The sequence below is a fragment of the Lutra lutra genome, chromosome 8 (genome assembly GCF_902655055.1).
Source record: "Lutra lutra chromosome 8, mLutLut1.2, whole genome shotgun sequence".
Lineage (NCBI taxonomy): Eukaryota > Metazoa > Chordata > Mammalia > Carnivora > Mustelidae > Lutra > Lutra lutra.
The window spans coordinates 77791007-77812387 of record NC_062285.1 but is presented as its reverse complement, the minus strand read 5'-3'; the positions used below and the strand labels follow the sequence as shown (position 1 = coordinate 77812387).

At 39.2% G+C, this 21381-nt stretch overlaps 1 pseudogene; it reads left to right on the top strand.

Moving 5' to 3' along the window:
- Positions 1-19216, top strand: part of LOC125106943 (tigger transposable element-derived protein 1-like) — a 69406-nt pseudogene extending 50190 nt beyond the window's left edge.
- Positions 19217-21381: the final 2165 nt, after the last annotated feature.

Sequence of the window (21381 nt, the reverse complement as noted above, 5' to 3'; positions counted from 1 at the left end):
GACAGTTTGTAAAGCCTCTTTCTCATTACCTCATTAACTAATTGATGGCTGATCAACAAACCAGACCTTCCAAACCCAAACTTCTGTGGATGACATTTTATGATAATTACTGCCAGTTTTGTCCCTCAATTCTTCCCAAATGACTATATTGAATTGTGGGTGTGATGGATACTATGTAAATGTCTGCAAACACTTGAAAAATGGGTGTTTTTAGTAGGAGGCATTGTATACATGAGGGTATTCTGTGGATGTAGGTCTTAGATTGTGGTAAATATAAGATAAGCTCACATTTTTAGAAGCTAGACCTTTGAAATGAACCAAATTCTAAGAGACCAGTACAGTTTTTTTTTTTTTTCTTTTTTAAAAGATTTTATTTGTCTGACAGTGAGAGAGTAGGAGAGCACAGGCAAGGGGAGCAGGAGGCAGAGGGAGAGGGAGAAGCAGGCCTCCTGCTGAATAGGGAGCCTGACTCAGGCCTCAATCCCAGGACCCTGAGATCATGAACTGAGCTGAAGGCTGACCTTAACCCACTAAGCCACCCAGGTGCCCCGATTCAGTTTCGTCTTACCAAAATCTGTGAGGTTAGTGCCTGAGTTTAAAAGCAACCTAAAGATTTAGATATTGGGGTTTTCCAGGAACTAGATGTTAGATGTCGAAGCTACAAAAGAAAATGAGACCCTCGCTAATTTATTTTGTATTCACTTTCTTCTTTCTGTCATGTAAGTACAATTTTGGAACAAACTGCATTTGCCGGGTCCCCAAAAGCAAGCTAGAAGTGGGCCGGATCATCGAGTGCACGAACTGCGGCTGCCGGGGCTGCTCCGGCTGAGGCCCTCAGGCCTCACTTGGAAAAATGTTGGAAACCACACTTAGGATAAGCAGGAAATTAAATTTTTAAGCTTAGTTTAGAATTATGCATTTTTTCAGTTTAATTTAGAATTATGGGGTTCTAGGGGTGCCTGGGTGGTTCAGTGGGTTAAGCCACTGCCTTCGGCTCGGGTCGTGATCTCAGGGTCCTGGGATCGAGCCCCGCATTGGGCCCTCTGCTCGGCAGGGAGCCTGCTTCCTCCTCTCTCTCTGTCTGCCTCTCTGCCTGCTTGTGATCTCTCTCTGTCAGATAAATAAATAAAATCTTTAAAAAAAAAATTATGGGGTTCTAGAATTTCCATGACACCGTATTCAGATATATAGGGGTCATATAGATGTCTGATATCTACATATCATTTTAGTCCTGCATGGTCAGAAAATGCATGGACTTCATCATCCATTTGATTTTGAGGAAGATATCCTGAAAAGAAGTTAGCCAAAAATATGGACAGGTTGGAAGAGGATGGGGGAGGAGTCAAGATGGCGGAGAAGTAGCAGGCTGAGACTACTTTGGGTAGCGGGAGATCAGCTAAATAGCTTATCTAAAGATTGCAAACACCTACAAATCCAACGGGAGATTGAAGAGAAGAAGAACAGCAATTCTAGAAACAGAAAATCAACCACTATCTGAAAGGTAGGACTGGCGGAAAAGTGAATCCAAAGCGACGGGAAGATAGACCGCGGGGGGGAGGGGCCGGCTCCTGGCGAGCGGCGGAGCAACGGAGCAAAATCAGGACTTTAAAAGTCTGTTCCGCTGAGGGACATCGCTCCAGAGGCTTAACTGGGGTGAAGCCCAGGCGGGGTCAGCGCGGCCTCAGGTCCCGCATGGTCGCAGAAGGATCGGGGGTGTCTGAGTGTCGCAGAGCTTACTGGTATTAGAACGGGAAAGCCGGCTACAGAGACAGAGCCGAGGAGTGACTCTCAGCTCGGGGTTGCCTTGAACCGGTCACAGGCTCGGTCAGCTCGGAGCGCGGCCGGAGGCCAGGGTGACGGGAGTCATTGGGCGCTGTTCTCTGAGGGTGCACTGAGGAGTGGGGCCCCGGGCTCTCGGCTCCTCCAGGCGGGAGACCAGGAGGCCGCCATCTTCATTCCCGTCCTCCAGAACTCTACGGAAAGCGCTCGGGGAACAAAAGCTCCCGAAAGCAAACCCGAGCGGATTACACAGCACGGCCCCGGGTAAGGGCGGTGCAACTCCGCCTGGGGCAAAGACGCTTGAGAATCACTACAACAGGCCCCTCCCCCAGAAGATCAACGGGAAACCCAGCCAGGACCAAGTTCACCTACCAAGGAGTGCAGTTTCAATACCAAGGAGAGCGGCGGAATTCCAGAGGAGAAGAAAGCAAAGCACGGAACACATGGCTTTCTCCCCATGATTTTTTAGCCTTGCAGTTAATTTAATTTTTTTTTCTTTTTCAATTTTTTTTCTTTTTCTCTTCTTCTGCTAAATTTTTTTAACTTTTACCATTTTCTTTTTTAACGTTTTTAAAATAGTTTATCTAATATATATATATATTTTTCCACTTTTTATATTTTTTCTTTATTGGCTTTCTTTTTTTTAATAGTTTCTTTCTTTTTTTTTTTTTTCTTTCTGAACCCCTTTTTATCCCCTTTCTCCCCTCCCCCCCACAATTCGGGATCTCTTCTGATTTGGCTAAAGCATATTTTCCTGGGGTTGTTGCCACCCTTTTAGATTTTACTTGCTCCTTCATAAACTCTTATCTGGACAAAATGACAAGGTGGAAAAATTCACAACAAAAAAAAGAACAAGAGGCAGTACCAAAGGCTAGGGACCTAATCAATACAGACATTGGTAATATGTCAGATATAGAGTTCAGAATGACGATTCTCAAGGTTCTAGCCGGGCTTGAAAAAGGCATGGAAGATATTAAAGCAACCCTCTCGGGAGATATAAAAGCCCTTTCTGGAGAAATAAAAGAACTAAAATCTAACCAAGTTGAAATCAAAAAAGCTATTAATGAGGTGCAATCAAAAATGGAGGCTCTGACTGCTAGGATAAATGAGGCAGAAGAAAGAATTAGCGATATAGAAGACCAAATGACAGAGAATAAAGAAGCTGAGCAAAAGAGGGACAAACAGCTACTGGACCACGAGGGGAGAATTCGAGAGATAAGTGACACCATAAGACGAAACAACATTAGAATAATTGGGATTCCAGAAGAAGAGCAAACAGAGAGGGGACCAGAAGGTATATTGGAGAGAATTATTGGAGAGACTTTCCCCAATATGGCAAAGGGAACAAGCATCAAAATTCAGGAGGTTCAGAGAACCCCCCTCAAAATCAATAAGAATAGGTCCACACCCCATCACCTAATAGTAAAATTGACAAGTCTTAGTGACAAAGAGAAGATCCTGAAAGCAGCCGGGAAAAGAAGTCTGTAACGTACAATGGTAAAAATATTAGATTGGCAGCAGACTTATCCACAGAGACCTGGCAGGCCAGAAAGAGCTGGCATGATATATTCAGAGTACTAAATGAGAAAAACATGCAGCCAAGAATACTATATCCAGCTAGGCTATCATTGAAAATAGAAGGAGAGATTAAAAACTTCCAAGGACAAACAAAAACTGAAAGAATTTGCAAATACCAAACCAGCTCTACAGGAAATATTGAAAGGGGTCCTCTAAGCAAAGAGAGACCCTAAAAGAAGTAGATCAGAAAGAAACAGAGACAATATACAATAACAGTCACCTTACAGGCAATACAATGGCACTAAATTCATATCTCTCAATACTTACCCTGAATGTTAATGGGCTAAATGCCCCAATCAAAAGACACAGGGTATCAGAATGGATAAAAAAACAAAACCCATCTATATGTTGCCTACAAGAAACTCATCTTAAACCCGAAGACACCTCCAGGTTTAAAGTGAGGGGGTGGAAAAGAATTTACCATGCTAATGGACATCAGAAGAAAGCAGGAGTGGCAATCCTTATATCAGATCAATTAGATTTTAAGCCAAAGACTATAATAAGAGATGAGGAAGGACACTCTATCATACTCAAAGGAACTGTCCAACAAGAAGATCTAACAATTTTAAATTATGGCACGTTATGCCCCTAACGTGGGAGCAGCCAACTATATAAACCAATTAATAACAAAATCAAAGAAACACATCGACAAGAATACAATAATAGTAGGGGATTTTAACACTCCCCTCACTGAAATGGACAGATCATCCAAGCAAAAGATCAACAAGGAAATCAAGGCCTTAAATGACACACTGGACCAGATGGACATCACAGATATATTCAGAACATTTCATCCCAAAGCAACAGAATACACATTCTTCTCTAGTGCACATGGAACATTCTCCAGAATAGAACGCATTCTTGGTCCTAAATCAGGTCTCAACCGTTATCAAGAGATTGGGATCATTCCCTGCATATTTTCAGACTACAACGCTCTAAAGCTAGAACTCAATCAGAAGAGGAAATTTGGAAAGAACCCAAATACATGGAGACTAAACAGCATCCTTCTAAAGAATGAATGGGTCAACCAGGAAATTAAAGAAGAATTGAAAAAATTCATGGAAACAAATGATAATGAAAACACAACGGTTCAGAATCTGTGGGACACAACAAAGGCAGTCCTGAGAGGAAAATATATAGCGGTACAAGCCTTTCTCAAGAAACAAGAAAGGTCTCAGGTACACAACCTAACCCTACACCTAAAGGAGCTGGAGAAAGAACAAGAAAGAAACCCTAAACCCAGCAGGAGAAGAGAAATCATAAAGATTAGAGCAGAAATCAATGAAAAAGAAACCAAAAAAACAATAGAACAAATCAACGAAACTAGGAGCTGGTTCTTTGAAAGAATTAATAAGATTGATAAACCCCTGGCCAGGCTTCTCAAAAAGAAAAGAGAAAGGACCCAAATAAATAAAATCATGAATGAACGAGGAGAGATCACAACGAACACCAAAGAAATACAGACAATTATAAGAACATACTATGAGCAACTCTACGCCAACAAATCTGACAATCTGGAAGAAATGGATGCATTCCTAGAGACATATAAACTACCACAACTGAACCAGGAAGAAATAGAAAGCCTGAACAGACCCATAACCAGTAAGGAGATTGAAACAGTCATCAAAAATCTCCAAACAAACAAAAGCCCAGGGCCAGATGGCTTCCCGGGGGAATTCTACCAAACATTTAAAGAACTAATTCCTATTCTCCTGAAACTGTTCCAAAAAATAGAAATAGAAGGAAAACTTCCAAACTCATTTTATGAGGCCAGCATCACCTTGATCCCAAAACCAGACAAGGATCCCAACAAAAAAGAGAACTACAGACCAATATCCTTGATGAACACAGATGCAAAAATTCTCGCCAAAATACTAGCCAATAGGATTCAACAGTACATTAAAAGGATTATTCACCACGACCAAGTGGGATTTATTCCAGGGCTGCAAGGTTGGTTCAACATCCACAAATCAATCAATGTGATACAACACATTAATAAAAGAAAGAACAAGAACCATAGGATACTCTCCATAGATGCTGAAAAAGCATTTGACAAAGTACAGCATCCCTTCCTGATCAAAACTCTTCAAAGTGTAGGGATAGAGGGCACATACCTCAATATTATCAAAGCCATCTATGAAAAACCCACCGCAAATATCATTCTCAATGGAGAAAAACTGAAAGCTTTTCCGCTAAGGTCAGGAACACGGCAGGGATGTCCGTTATCACCACTGCTATTCAACATAGTACTAGAAGTCCTAGCCTCCGCAATCAGACAACAAAAGGAAATTAAAGGCATCCAAATTGGCAAAGAAGAAGTCAAACTATCACTCTTTGCAGATGATATGATACTATATGTGGAAAACCCAAAAGACTCCACTCCAAAACTGCTAGAACTTGTACAGGAATTCAGTCAAGTGTCAGGATATAAAATCAATGCACAGAAATCAGTTGCATTTCTCTACACCAACAACAAGACAGAAGAAAGAGAAATTAAGGAGTCCATCCCATTTACAATTGCACCCAAAACTATAAGATACCTAGGAATAAACCTAACCAAAGAGACTAAGAATCTATACTCAGAAAACTATAAAGTACTCATGAAAGAAATTGAGGAAGACACAAAGAAATGGAAAAATGTTCCATGCTCCTGGATTGGAAGAATAAATATTGTGAAAATGTCTATGCTACCTAAAGCAATCTACACATTTAATGCAATTCCTATCAAAGTACCATCCATTTTTTTTAAAGAAATGGAACAAATAATCCTAAAATTTATATGGATCCAGAAGAGACCTCGAATAGCCAAAGGGATATTGAAAAAGAAAGCCAAAGTTGGTGGCATCACAATTCCGGACTTCAAGCTCTATTACAAAGCTGTCATCATCAAGACAGCGTGGTACTGGCACAAAAACAGACACATAGATCAATGGAACAGAATAGAGAGCCCAGAAATGGACCCTCGACTCTATGGTCAACTCATCTTCGACAAAGCAGGAAAGAATGTCCAATGGAAAAAAGACAGCCTCTTCAATAAATGGTGTTGGGAAAATTGGACAGCCACATGCAGAAAAATGAAATTGGATCATTTCCTTACACCACACACGAAAATAGACTCAAAATGGTTGAAGGATCTCAATGTGAGAAAGGAATCCATCAAAATCCTTGAGGAGAACACAGGCAGCAACCTCTTCGACCTCAGCCGCAGCAACATCTTCCTAGGAACATCACCAAAGGCAAGGGAAGCAAGGGCAAAAATGAACTTTTGGGATTTTATCAAGATCAAAAGCTTTTGCACAGCAAAGGAAACAGTGAACAAAACCAAAAGACAACTGACAGAATGGGAGAGGATATTTGCAAATGACATATCAGATAAAGGGCTAGTGCCCAAAATCTACAAAGAACTTAGCAAACTCAACACCCAAAGAACAAATAATCCAATCAAGAAATGGGCAGAGGACATGAACAGACATTTCTGCAAAGAAGACATCCAGATGGCCAACAGACACATGAAAAAGTGCTCCACATCACTCGGCATCAGGGAAATACAAATCAAAACCACCATGAGATATCACCTCACACCAGTCAGAATGGCTAAAATTAACAAGTCAGGAAATGACAGATGCTGGCGAGGATGCGGAGAAAGGGGAACCCTCCTACACTGTTGGTGGGAATGCGAGCTGGTGCAACCACTCTGGAAAACAGCATGGAGGTTCCTCAAAATGTTGAAAATAGAACTACCCTATGACCCAGCAATTGCACTGCTGGGTATTTACCCTAAAGATACAAACGTAGTGATCCGAAGGGGCACGTGCACCCGAATGTTTATAGCAGCAATGTCTACAATAGCCAAACTATGGAAAGAACCTAGATGTCCATCAACAGACGAATGGATAAAGAAGATGTGGTATATATACACAATGGAATACTATGCAGCCATCAAAAGAAATGAAATCTTGCCATTTGCGACGACGTGGATGGAACTAGAGGGTATCATGCTTAGTGAAATAAGTCAATCGGAGAAAGACAACTATCATATGATCTCCCTGATATGAGGGATAGGAGATGCAACATGGAGGGTTGAGGGGGTAGGAGAAGAGTAAATGAAACAAGATGGGATTGGGAGGGAGACAAACCATAAGTGACTCTTAATCTCACAAAACAAACTGAGGGTTGATGGGGGGAGGGGGTTGGGAGAGGGGGGTGGGGTTATGGTATTGGGGAGGGTATGTGCTATGGTGAGTGCTGTGAAGTGTGTAAACCTGGCGATTCGCAGACCTGTACCCCTGGGGATAAAAATATATGTTTATAAAGCTGTAAAAAAAAAAAAAGAAAAAAGAAAGAATGAATACCCAAGTTTTGTAGCAACATGGATGGGACTGGAAGAGATTATGCTGAGTGAAATAAGTCAAGCAGAGAGAGTCAATTATCATATGGTTTCACTTATTTGTGGAGCATAACAAATAGCATGGAGGACAAGGGGAGATGGAGAGGAGAAGGGAGTTGAGGGAAATTGGAAGGGGAGGTGAACCATGAGAGACTATGGACTCTGAAAAACGATCTGAGAATTTTGAAGGGGTGGGGGGTGGGAGGTTGGGGGCACCAGGTGGTGGGTATTGTAGAGGGCACGGATTGCATGGAGCACTGGGTGTGGTGCAAAAATAATGAATACTGTTATGCTGAAAATAAATAAATAAATAAATAAAAGTTTAAAAAATGCAAAAAAAAATATGGACTGGTTGTAATACATGAACAAAGTGAAATTAGGTTAATCAGAAATACAGAGCTTCAACTGATAAAAAAAATATCTATGGAAATTAAAGAGGAAAGGTAGTAAAAACAACTTTTGTTTAAATGTGGGAGATAAACTCAGGTTCCCAGTGATATGTGTGTTTGGGAGACAACTATAAAGAAGGAGGAAGTTACAGTAATTTGGTGACAGAATATTATAGCACATGTGACTTTTGGGGAGGATAGACATTAATATTGATGAGTTGTTCCAATTTGTTCGCAGTCCCTCCAAACTGTGTGAGATAGCCACTGTAGAGAGCCACTGCAGGTAGCTGGGCAAGCTGTGCATTGCACAGGGAAGCATATCTAAGCATGGATGTCATGGATTTGCTTACTGCAGTAAAGTGTCACAAAGAAGAGGTACTTTCTTCTTATTTTGCTCAAAGGTGTCATATGTGCTAGCAACAGTCCTAATATGCATTATTTAAGAAGTGTTAATTCTTCTGTAGAATCACTTCAACTCTACCCAAGCAGTTCCTGGGCCACAAGAACAGATGCATCAATCACTCCTCATTTCCTTTTCCTATCAGACTCATAAATGAAGTCTAAAATGCTCATTAGGTCTTTGGACTCTTTCAACAGTCTAAAAGATGGCATCCACAAGTTTGGGAATAAACCCAAAACAATCTGCTTTACTAATACAAGATGGGGACTGAGTCATTCCAAATACAAAAAGAATAATTGGATTTGGCAAAGGAAATGATTTTTTTTTTTTTCTGGGTTGTTTACTGGCACATAGTAGCCACTCAAGGAAATATTTCTGGAATCAATTAGTGTCTGTAGAAGCCATCATCTCTAGAATCATTCAAGGTCTCCTCTATTTGCATGATCAGTCTAGAAGCTAAGCACTGGCAACTCATATAGGATATACTATCATATTCATGACTATAATGATGATGAATCTAATAATACGTTATAGTGCTTTACTTAGATTCCACTGAGTGATCTTTACTACACTCCCATGGTCTCCTAAAACATGTCTGTTCTATCTTGTCAGCTCTTCTCCTTTTTTTGCAGTTAGCCCAATGTCCAGTGTCTGCCTGGATCCTCAGGCACACTTGACATTTTCATCAAGAGAAGGAAATCATTTCAAGTCCAAAGGATAAGCACCATCATGCAAAAAGGTCATAAAACACTAGGAGTTGCTCTTTAGCCATAGATTTTGAAGATAAGTCCAAAGAAAACAGGGGACATGGTTTGGAACAAGCTCGCGTATACTTCATCATCAGGGCTGTGGTACACAGTATGAGAAGGCTTCAGGGGGAATTCAAACAGCAGTGGAAAGGAGGGTTTTGCTTGCATTGGCTATAACAAATATGTTTTTACAATAAACAAATGGGTGGCCATAAGACATGCACGTCTGATGTTGAAGGAAAGCCTGTTTGCACCAAATAAATTACAGAAACAGTTCAAGAGCAGTTCATCCTAGTGAAAATATTATCCCTGAACTACTGGCAGGGTTAGTGTCAGGTTAGGTTATCTTTTGTAAGAGTGCCAGTTGCACTCGCTGAAACTGCCCTAAGGGCGGTCTGTTTTAACTTGTATACATTTCAGTGTTTTTCAGAAACCTTCCATACTTTTTTTATTTTAGTTACACACAAACTTCACTTACTTTTCTCCTCTAGGGATAGACTTCTCCCCCTGACTATCCTTGGGCTTGGCAATCATCCCTCTGCCCTCATGTCCTCCTGTTCCTACCCTATCTTACGTGACTACATTTCCAATGAATGCCCGGGATAAAGGCCAGGCTGATGGTTGCCAAGGCTGTACAAATTACGGAGACACAACTGATCCAAAGGGCATCATTTATTCCAAGCCCAGTCCCTTAGGTCACTGAAGGTACACGGCTTTTAAAATAGAGCCAGCAAAAACAATGAAGTAAGAATCTTTGGGGGGCATTAATTTCATAACAATTTTTGAGAATTTTCAGGCATTTTCTGGCATTTGTAAACTCTGGCTTTTTAGAACGCTACAGGAATTATATGTTTTTACATTAAAATGGCATAACTCAGCATGGCTTCTGATCCCCTCGTTGTCCAAACCTCTGCATACAAATGAAACCACAATTAACGGAGAGGCTAAGAAGAAAGGTGGACACTTCCCAGGGGCTGACAATACAGCCTTCAGAATCCACAATTTAGAATCTGCAATTAACACTTCCATAGCCAAGATTTGCAAAGGCTTGCGGAGAGAACAAAAACTTCAAGTCATAGTCTATCACAAAGGACTTACTGAGCACTCACCAATAGGAGTAGGTATCTGAAAAGAAGTTATCTGTGAATGGTCTCAGTTACCTGTCTGTCTCTTTAGATAAGTAATTTACAAATAAATGTCTGTCATATCCTTGGTGTTATTGATATTTAGAATGGTAGATCTTTCTCAGACAAAACATCCCTTTTTGATTTTTTTAAAATAGGAACAGATGTTCCTTCTTTCTCTGCTTGCAGGACATTGGTGTTATAGTGGAAAAAGTCTGGAGCTTCGAGGCAAAAGAGCAGGATTTGAGTTTCAACTCGATCACTTAACACCTGGGAAAATTACTGAAACTCCCTGAGCCTCAGTCTTTCGACCATAAAGCAAGAATGATAGAAACAGCCCCTTCAAGACTTATATCGATGCAATTTTTCATGAAGAATTGCTTTTTACAATCATGACACTTAAGTGAACGCTTGTCTGCAGGACATGATGAGAACCAATGGAGCAAGATAAAAACAAAGTAGCATGGGTTCCACAATCAGTGATTTGGATGTAGTAGATGAGGGTTGGGCCAGGGCATCTCTACTTAAAAGTACCACAAGTAGACCAAGGTTTGAGAACAATTGCTTACTATACAAGAATCTCTTCCTTCTCCTTCAGAATGCTTCTATGAATATAATTCAGGCATCTTCTAGATGTATTTGGCTTACAAATAGAAACTTGATTTTCTTGAAAATCTGTGGTAATCCATCTACTGAAATCTCGGATAAACTGTAACAACAGGTTCTCAACCTCTAAATATGAAAATCCATGGAAATGCAAGCTACCTGGCGGTAAGAATTTGAATTGAAACACAGTAAGGAAAATTGATATTAATTCATTAAACCATCTGCCATGTCATTGCTAATGTCAGGAGAAATATGCTAATGAAACTGACCCATAATTTCATAGAATCTACAATTCTAAAAATGATGTGTTAGTCAAACAGTGTGAAGAACAAGAAGAAGCGGTAGTTTTTAATTTCCTTCTTCTTTATCACAGAAGGGCTGAATTGTTAATAGCATCCCAAATCTCTATTAATGCTTATCATGAAGCCTATATTTACTAAGACTGACTTGATGTGTTCTTTAAAGATTTTGAACTGAATCTTTCTAAAGTACCAAAAAAAAAAAAAAAAAAAAGATCAGTTACCATTTCGTTATTTTTCATTCTCATTCACCTCTGAACTTCCTGGTTTTGTCTGGGCCAAAGTAAAAATTGCCAAAACACCACGGGAAAGGCTGCTCTCACAGTATTTCTGGCTCACCAAAAATTTCTTGAGAAAGCCAGTTTCCATGAGATTTCAGTTCCAATTTTACAGACCCACGAAAACTCAGGATAGTTCAGATAAAGTTCAGATAAGCATTCAAATTTTCAGTTCCTTCTGCCAGATGAACCACTAAGTCATTTGACATGTTCACATCACTGTTGTAGGGAAAGAAAAAAAAAATGACTAGAATTGTGATCCATATGGACAATTTTGAAGGAGGACAATAGACCGAGAAGCCACTAGAGATTAATGGATAATTTGGTTTAAAAAAAAAATTCAAAATACAAACAATAACCCCCCTGTGGCTTATTTTAGGTATAAATGGGATTTAAATGAAGTAACCTAGCAACAAACACTGAACAGTAGCTTGTCTGAGAAAAGCTACTGTGGCAACCAACACAAAATACAACTTGCGGAGGTAATGCTTTGCCTACCTGTTTTTCTTAGCTCTCTTCCCCTTCCTTCCTTCAAAATAGAAATGATAGTACTAGCACCACTATATGTCCCGGGAGGTATAGTGAACTAGTAATTCCAAGACCTGAAAATTCTCTCAGTATCAATTTCTCCTCTGAGCATGGGGTGGGGCAGGGAGGAAAAAGATTATTACATTTTCAAATAGTCATGTAAAAGCTTACCTTCCGGGTTAGAAATTATCCTCTGAGGCAAGAAATAAATTCTGAATTTTCAAAGGGTGAGTGATTTGACAACAAATTTACTCACCAGGAATCAAGATCCTCTCATAAACCATCAACAAAGAGAAACATTACATGCACATCAGAGTCTCATTATATATAACACAACCCATGATGGTGTGAAGTTTGGTATAGCAAGGTTTTATTCTTGGATCCCATCCAGGGAGATTCAGTTACTGTAAGTGTAAAAGGAAATTGCTCTCACATGGTTCCACCTATAATACTTTCTGTGGCATCAGGCCTAAAGAGAGTGATACCACAAAACCCCATCACTCTCAGATATGGTAACTGAGAAATCTAGGCCATAAGAAGCTGGCAATAAGTCCCATTAAAAAGAAGTTTAGAACGTTTATCATTCCACCAAAATTTTTAAGTCTTTTCCCCTCCCAGGAGATACATGAGCATTAGGAGCATCAAATCAGTATTTTCCTCACCCAGCATAAATTGTCACTGTTCATAGCTCATGGGAGACTACCTACTTGTAATGATGATTTGGGTTTTTGGGATTTGTCAGTTACTGAGTTTATAACTACACAAACATTTTTAAGTGAATATTTCCATTTTGAGTTATTTTAAGTAAGGAAATATTGATTAATGCTTACTTTAAAAATCCTGGTTATAACTGTTTTCTTTTATTCTGCCATCCTCCCACCCAATTTGGAAGTCGAGTTACTTATTATTTATCTATATTTACCATACATACTAAATAATTATTGATTCACCTTACAGAGGATAGACCTGGTTTCCAACTACAAGAACATATGCCTCTAAATATTGTTAGTTCTCTATTTTTCAGGAAGAAAAAGATGTCCCTTAATATTATTAATTCTTAAGTGGTTAGGTCATGCATTATCCATAATGAACATTAAAGTGCAAATTATTAGTAATTTATGGCATTAATGAAAATTTGTATTTAAACTCTAACTTAATACTTATATTTTGAGAGGAATAAATTACTCTACAATATGGGAAAGTATGCCATAGTTAATGTATTAGAAAAATATCAATTAGTATAATTCTTAATATTCAGTAGGATGAAAATCACTTGAACAGTTCAGCATGTTCATCTAACTAATAATATGTTTGACTTCCTTCTCTTCCCTCAACCATGTATTTGAGTAGGAACATGACTTTAGTAAATGATGAAGTGAGAAACCAAATATCTTGGGAAAAAACATATAGATCTGGACTATAAAATTTTATTTTATTTCATTTTTATTTTATTTGTTTATTTGACAGATAAAGATCACAAGTAGGCAGAGAAGCAGGCAGAGAGAGAGGGAGGAAGCAGGCTCCCCGCCGAGCAGAGAGCCCAACACAGGCCAGATCCCAGGACCCGGAGATCATGACCTGAGCTGAAGGCAGAGGCTTTAACCCACTGAGTCACCCAGGCGCCCTGGACTATAAAATTTTTTTTTTTTAAAGATTTTATTTATTTATTTGACAGACAGAGATCACAAGTAGACAGAGAGGCAGGCAGAGAGAGAGAGGGAAGCAGGCTCCCTGCCGAGCAGAGAGCCCGACGTGGGGCTCGATCCCAGGACCCTGAGATCATGACCTGAGCCGAAGGCAGCGGCTTAACCCACTGAGCCACCCAGGCGCCCTGGACTATAAAATTTTAAATCATTAGTTATCTTTAATTGAACATCTACTATTTATTAAATGCTACCAAGTGTCAGACACTCTCCTAGGGCATTATACATACATTGTATCATTTAATTTGCATTCCTCCAAATGTGACACAAGCCATTTCAAAATAGGTATTATTTTACCCCTACTTACAGATAGGAAAACTGAGGCTGGGAAGAATGAAGCTAACTTGTCTGTGTTCATAACTCTGGCAGAAGGTAGAACTGATTTTTAAATCTAGGTCTGTTTAAACAGAAATGGACTCATAGGTAAACTGTTGGTTACCAGAATTGTGGGGGAAGGGGGAGTTGGGAGCAGGTGAAATAGGTGAAGAAGATTAAGACGTGCAAACTTTCATTATATGATGATCATAGAGGTGTAATTTACAGCACAGTGAATACAGTCAATAATACCATAATTTAGTATGGAGACAGATGGTAACTAGACTTCTCATAGGGATCATTTCATAACATATAAAAATACTGAATAACTATAATGTACACCTAAAATTAATAGACTATCATATATCAATTGTACTTCAATATCTAAAAATTAGATCTCTTTGACTTGAAAGCCTATTCACTGTGAAATGCATATACGCTTTATCATCTTATAACCACTATAGTGGCAAATATTAAGATGATGTAAACTAACAATGGAAGTTGTCTAAGCCACAAATTGTTACATAATTCAACACTGACCAGCTGCTCTTTGTGTTCATTTACACCAATGAACTCACCATACATGCAGTTTTGTTTGCCTCCTATACGTCAGTGCTTCCAGAGATAGCCATTTACTCTGCTATCAGATTAGATTTTCGGTTGCTTGCAAGACACTGCCAAAATTTCCCAAAATACAACATGTTGAAAATTGAAATTATTTTACTCATTGTGCAAGTGACCCCTACTGCTATTCATATATTGTCTTTACTGTATATGAAAGATTATTTTCTTCTCTATTTTTAATTTTCTCCCTGCTATGAGAAAGGAAGAACCAAAAAGGCAAATAATGCAATGATTATAGTACTGGGGTATTCAATGAAGCAGATAACCTGAGCTATGAAGATCAAAAATCAAACTGGAAACAGAAAATAAAAAGATAATTACATGGAAAATTCACTAGGGTACAGAGCTTTGAGCTATGTAGAGTTGATAGTCTTTGGTGAATTGAGGGTAAGGCGGCAGTGATGTGAAATAACAGGACCCTCCAAAATGGTGTCAGCCTTTAAGATTACTTGGATGGTAGAGAGACGATCTGCAAGGCTAGATTGGCTTGACTCAAGAATAGAGCCAGCTTGGATATAGAGTTTGTGAATAGGCCTCAGACAACCTGAATAGTACAGGGAGGTAGACAGTAGTAATAATCCTTTAAATACAATAACATGCTCTTGAACTAAGAGCACACCTTGAACAAGTGACTCAGTCTCTTTGTGCCTCAGTTTTCTCATCTATAAAGCTGTAGAGTACCTGTCTTTCTTCTTCGGATCACTGAGTGGCTGACGTAGGACAATGATTGTGAAGGCACACTAAAAAGAATAAGAACTTTTTACACACTGCTACTGTGGTTCCAGAATGTATTCCTATAGATCTCTGCCTACAGATAAGGGTACTAAATAGGATTGTTCTTTAGTTTAATAAGCAAATCACTGCACCTGCTTTTGGAGTCCTTCACAAATACTTGCTAAAATTTTTGTATCAAATGTCTTATTTCTACAAGGAAATTACAAATGTTTCTAAAGCAAAGGAAGGAGGAGTAGCAGGAAGAGGAGAAAGAAAAGAAGGAGAGGGAGGAAGAGCAGAAGGAAAAGAGGGAGGAGGAAAAAAGAAGAAGAAAAAGCACAAGAAAAAGAAGAATGAGCATCCTTTGCAGGAGATAGGGAGGTGAAAGGGGTTGTAAGGGAGTAGGAAAGTAAAGATCCCCAATATGGGGTAATAGTGGATGAAAGCCCAGGAGAGAAGTCTTTAGGGGATGATCCAGAAATTCCTTCTGCATCCAGTAAGCCAGAAGTTCTCACAGACCTCGGAGGTCACAGAATGCAAAAATATGGGGAATCCTAGGTATAGAGGCAACCAGCTCGGAGTTCAAATACAGGGCAGAGGAAGACTACAGGGTGCTATTGGCAGGATGGGGAGCTCACCAAATCTATTTGTAGAGGGATCATTGGAAACACGCTCACCACATGGGTTTGTGTAAGGTTGTCTAATGTCCAAATGGCTAGTAAATTCAAGTTGAGAAAAGAGGCTAAAACCCAAGTGCCCCATTAAATGTTCCAGCCAAATTAAAGTGGAACAGACATTAAGTAGGTTTTGATAAGAAATCTGTACTGGAAAACTCACATTTTGATAAATTTTAAGTTTGCCAATAATTTCTTCAAATCATTAGTTATCTTTTAATACAGCAGCTACAATTTAGATGGGGAAGGCAGAAGGTATTTTGAGAACAATTCAATGTTGCCTCTAATTAAGAAGAAAAGGAATGTGTTCACGTCTCTACTTGGATAGTGGAAAAGAGGTGAGGGCCCCACCAGTTGGAAAATGGGATGGTGGTGATAGCTGTCTTTAAATGACACTGTTTAGGAATCTCCAAGGTTGATTTTGGAAGGAAAATCAAGGGTGAAAATCAAGGTGAAAGGGGCAGGTGATCAAGCAGCTTCTAGTCTTGCTCCCTGGTTTTCACTCTTTCACTTACAGCACTATTGCATTTCCAAAATACCAGATGGACTCTTGTCAGGGCCAACAGTGGCCAGGAAAGCTGAACACTCTCTTCCACTAAAGCATGGACAGCATGTCAAAGGGTGTGGTCATTGAGTCCAGGAGCTGCTATGACACAAGCCTAACTGAAAATTGAGGGCAGAGGTTCTGAGTTTTGTTTTAATAAATTGCTGTTCCTTTTGTCTTTTCATCATCCTTTTCTATAGAGCCAAAAGGAAATACTAGAATTGCAGCAAAAAGAGACTTGGCAAAACGTCAGATTCCTTATAGATGAAGAAAGCTATGACATATTACTCCTTGCCTGTTTGCCACACACAAAAAAATTGCATTGCTAAACTAAGTGGAGTCTTTACCACTATACATAAATCCCAATATAGGCACTTACTCTATTGCATGTCATAGATACTATGTTTTTTACAAATTGAAGGTTGTGGCAACCCTGCATCAAGCACGTCTATTTTTTCCAACGGCATTTGCTCACTTCATGTCCCTGTGTCACATTTTGGTAATTCTTGCAATATTTCAATTTTTTTCATTATTGTATTTCTTATGGTGATCTGTGATGAGTGATCCTTGATGTTACTGTCATAATTGTTCTGGAGCATCACAAACTTTGCCCACATAAGACAGCAAACTTAATTGATAAATGGTGTGTGTGTTCTGACTGTTCCACTGACTAGCTGTTTTTCCACCTCTTTCCCTCTCTTCGGGCATCCCTATTCCTGAGACACAATATTGAAATTAGCCACTTAACAACCCTACAGTGACCTGTAAGTATTCAAGTGAAAAGAAGAATTGCACATCTCACACTTTAAATCAAAAGCTAGAAATGATTAAGCTTAGTCAGGAAGGAGTGTTGAAAACGGAGATAAGCCAAAAACTAAGCCTCTTGTGCCAAATAGTTAGCTGAGTTGTGAATGCGCAGGAAAAGTTCTTGAAGGAAATTAAGTCTTACTCCAGTGAGCACATGAATGATAAAGCATAACAGCCTTATTGCTGAGATAGAGAAAGTTTCAGTGGTCTGGATAGAAGATCAAACCAGCCACAACTTTCCCTTAAATCAGAGCCTAATTCAAAGCAAGATCCTAACTCTCTTCAATTCTATGAAGGCTGAGAGAGGTGAGGAAGCCGCAGAAGAAAAGTGTGAAGTTAGCAGAGGTTGGTTCATGAGGTTCAAAGAAGGGAGCTATCTCCATAACATAAAAGTGCAAGGCGAATCAGCAGGTGCTGACACAGAAGCTGAAGTGAGAAGATCTAGTAAGATCATTAATGAAGGTGATTACACTAAACAACAGATTTTCAGTGTAGACAAAATATCTTTTATTGGAAGAAAATGCCTTTAGGACTCTCAGAGCTAGAGAAGTCCAAGCCTGGCTTCAAAGCTTCAAAAGAAAAATTGACTCTTTTGTTAGTGGTTAATGCAGTTGGTGACTGGAAGTTGAAGACAACGTTCATTTACCATTCTGAAAATCCTAGGGCCCTTAAGAATTATGCTCAGTCTACTTTGCCTGTGCTCTATCAATGAAACAACAAAACCCAGATGATAGCACATCTGTTTACAACATAGTTTACTGAATATTTTAAGCCCACTGTTAAGACATAGTGCTCAGGAAGAAAAAAAGACATCTTTCAAAATTATTACTGCTCATTGACAATGCACCTGGTCACCCAAGAACTCTGATGGAGATGCACATGTCCAATGTACAAATGTGCAATGTACAGTGTGCCCACTAATACAGCATCCATTCTGCAGCCATGGGTCAAGGAGTTATTTTGACTTTCAATTCTTATTATTTAAGAAGTACATTTTATAAAGCTATAACTCCTACAAGTAGTGATTCTTCTGATGGATTTGGGCAAAGTCAACTGCAAGGCTTCTGGAAAGGATTCACCACTCTAGATGCCATTAAGAACACTCCTGATTCATGGGAAGAAGTCAAAATACCAACATGGACAGGAGTTTGGGAGAAGTTGATTCCAACCCTCACAGATGACTTTGAGGAGCTCAAGACTTCAGTGGAGAAAGTAACTGCAGGTGTGGTGGGAAGAGCAAGAGAACTAGAAGTGAAGATTAAAGCTGGGACTGAATCGCTGCTATCTCATGATAAAACTTTAACGGATGAGGAGTTGCTTCTTATGCATGAGCAGAGAAAGGGGTTTCCTGAGGTGGAATCTACTCCTGGTGAATATGCCATGAAGACTGTAGAAACGAAAAGAAGAATTTAGAATATTAATCAACTTAATTGGTAAAGAAGCTGCAGGGTTTGAGAGGATTGACTCCAATTCTGAAAGAAGCTCTGCAGTGGGGAAAATGCTATCACATGCTATCACGTGCTACAGACATTTATGAAAGGAAAAGTCAATCAATGAGGCAAACTTCATTGTCTTATTTTAAGAAATTGCCACAGACACCCCACACTTCAACAATCACCATCCCGATTAGTCAGCAGCTATGAACATTAAGGCAAGACCTTCCACCAGCAAAACAATACAACTCTCTGAATGCTCAGTTGATGGTTAGCATTTTTTAGGAATAAAGCATTTGAATTATGGTATTTACCTTGTTTTCTCAGACACAGTGTTATTGCATGCTTAGTAGACCATAGTGGAGTGTGAACAAGGATTTTACATGCCCTGAGAAATTAAAACATTCATTTGACTGGTTTTATTGTAATATTAATTTTATTGCAATAGTCTGAAACCATATCTGCAATATCTCTGAGGTATTGTTGTACGTTTAAGTGATCTCTGAAGACAGTTTGCAAATCACAATTGTTATCCTTCGGAGTCTTTCAGTACTCTCCACTTCCGCTCTCACACTGAAGGTGGACTGTGTAATATAATGGGCCCAGATTAACTCAGATGGTAACTCTCAAAATCAATCCAGAGGGATCTGGATTTTGTCTCTCTATACCAGATCAAGAAGTTTCTACATCAGTTTTACCACCTCTGGTGTGGGAGAAGGCTGATGAAAGAAACAGTAACACAAGTTCTGACAATGCAAGGGCAGATGGGCTAAACTAATTAAAATGGGTACTTAACAAAATCTTAAAAAAAAAATTATGCTTTTTATTTTAAATGCCAATGACGGTTGACATTTCTATACAGGAAGGACTGTGGCTTGCATTTCATATTCATTTGGGACTACGATGCATTTGAGTACCTGAAATGTGCAGTGGGCCCTGCTCACTAATGCTGTCTGCACGTGGCGCAAGCAATGTTTTATGTGTGTTTGTCTTGTTTTCCTAAACTCCTGGAGGACAAAGCCTCCTTTACCTTTCTTCCAAATCCCTCTGCTCAAGAGATGCATCTCTGAACTTACACCAAACATTCTTACTCTTATAGTCCTGGCTATGTTCTATTTGTAGGTCCTGTTCAAATGTGTAGCACAACACCAGACACAGAGTTGGCACTCGTGTTTGCATCTAAAATGTGGCGGTTGACTAATGAGCCAGTGGTGCATTGGAGCCTACTCATACGAGCAATGGACCCAGATTGAGCACCTTTCTTCCCAACTCTGTGTCCAGTGACCTTGCCTTGGTAGCCTGAGAGAGGCTATGGGTGGGAGCATTTATATGATGGAAACTGTCCAGTTGATTTTAAGCATTCTGAATATAAGCACTTTGTCTTCTATCTCTTTTTTATTGCATCTAATTTATAAGCTGTTTTATATTTAGCAGCTAGTCTTTCATGTGAGAATTGTATGTTGAGTAACTATATTAATCTTTCTTAAAAATCCTTTTTAATTTCTTAAAGAAAGTAATTATTTTTTACATGCCTTTTTATATTATGTTGGACATTTTTGGAAGAGAATTATTTCCTTTACTTGGTTTATATAAAGAGTAGTTATCAAAAGAAAAAATGGTATTATAATTTTGCCAAAAGTATTATTAAACAATTAGTAAAGACTCTAAAATTTCCTTTTTTTTAATGACCAGGAAATCAAATTGTTGGTTTGTAAAATTAGAAAATAGGTTTATGTACTAGAAAGTTAATTCCATTGCATTAAAATTACCCGTTTGGGAAGCTCTATTACTATCTGACAAAATAATTGCTATTTAAACCAAATGCATAATACTTTTTGTATAAAATGGGCTTTGTGATTTTCAAATATGAACTTTCATTTTCCAGAACTTGCATTAGAGAGATTATGGTCTTTGGAGGTTAGATCAACTGTTTAATGGGAAGAGTGATGCTTCCTCCTCTTTGGAAAGGCAGTAGAGTGCTATGCTTAGGAAGGGAGGCTCCAGGGCAAACTGCCAATGTCCTAGCCCCAGATACTCCCTTTATTATCTGTGTAACCTTAGGGAAGTCACTTACCTTCTCAGTGCCTTGATTTCTTCATATGTAAATGGGGATGCTAATAGACCCTGCTTTGTTGATTTATGATTTGGATTAAATGTATAAATACTGTGTGTGTAAAACACTTGGAGTGATGCTCAGTATTCAGTAAGTGATAAATCCCCCTTCTTCTCCTCTACCTCCTCCTCCTCTTCCTTCTTCTCCTTCTTCTTCTTCCGATCTCCAAACACAGAATCTCACACCTACTGGGTACTTAGTAAACATGTCTGAGCTGGTTAATTAAATGATAATATATGAGCAAGGAGCAAAGGAACAAAGACTGAGTACCTACCATGTATCAGGAATACAGTGGTGATGAACAAGGCAGACAAGATCTCCAACCTCATAAGGTTTA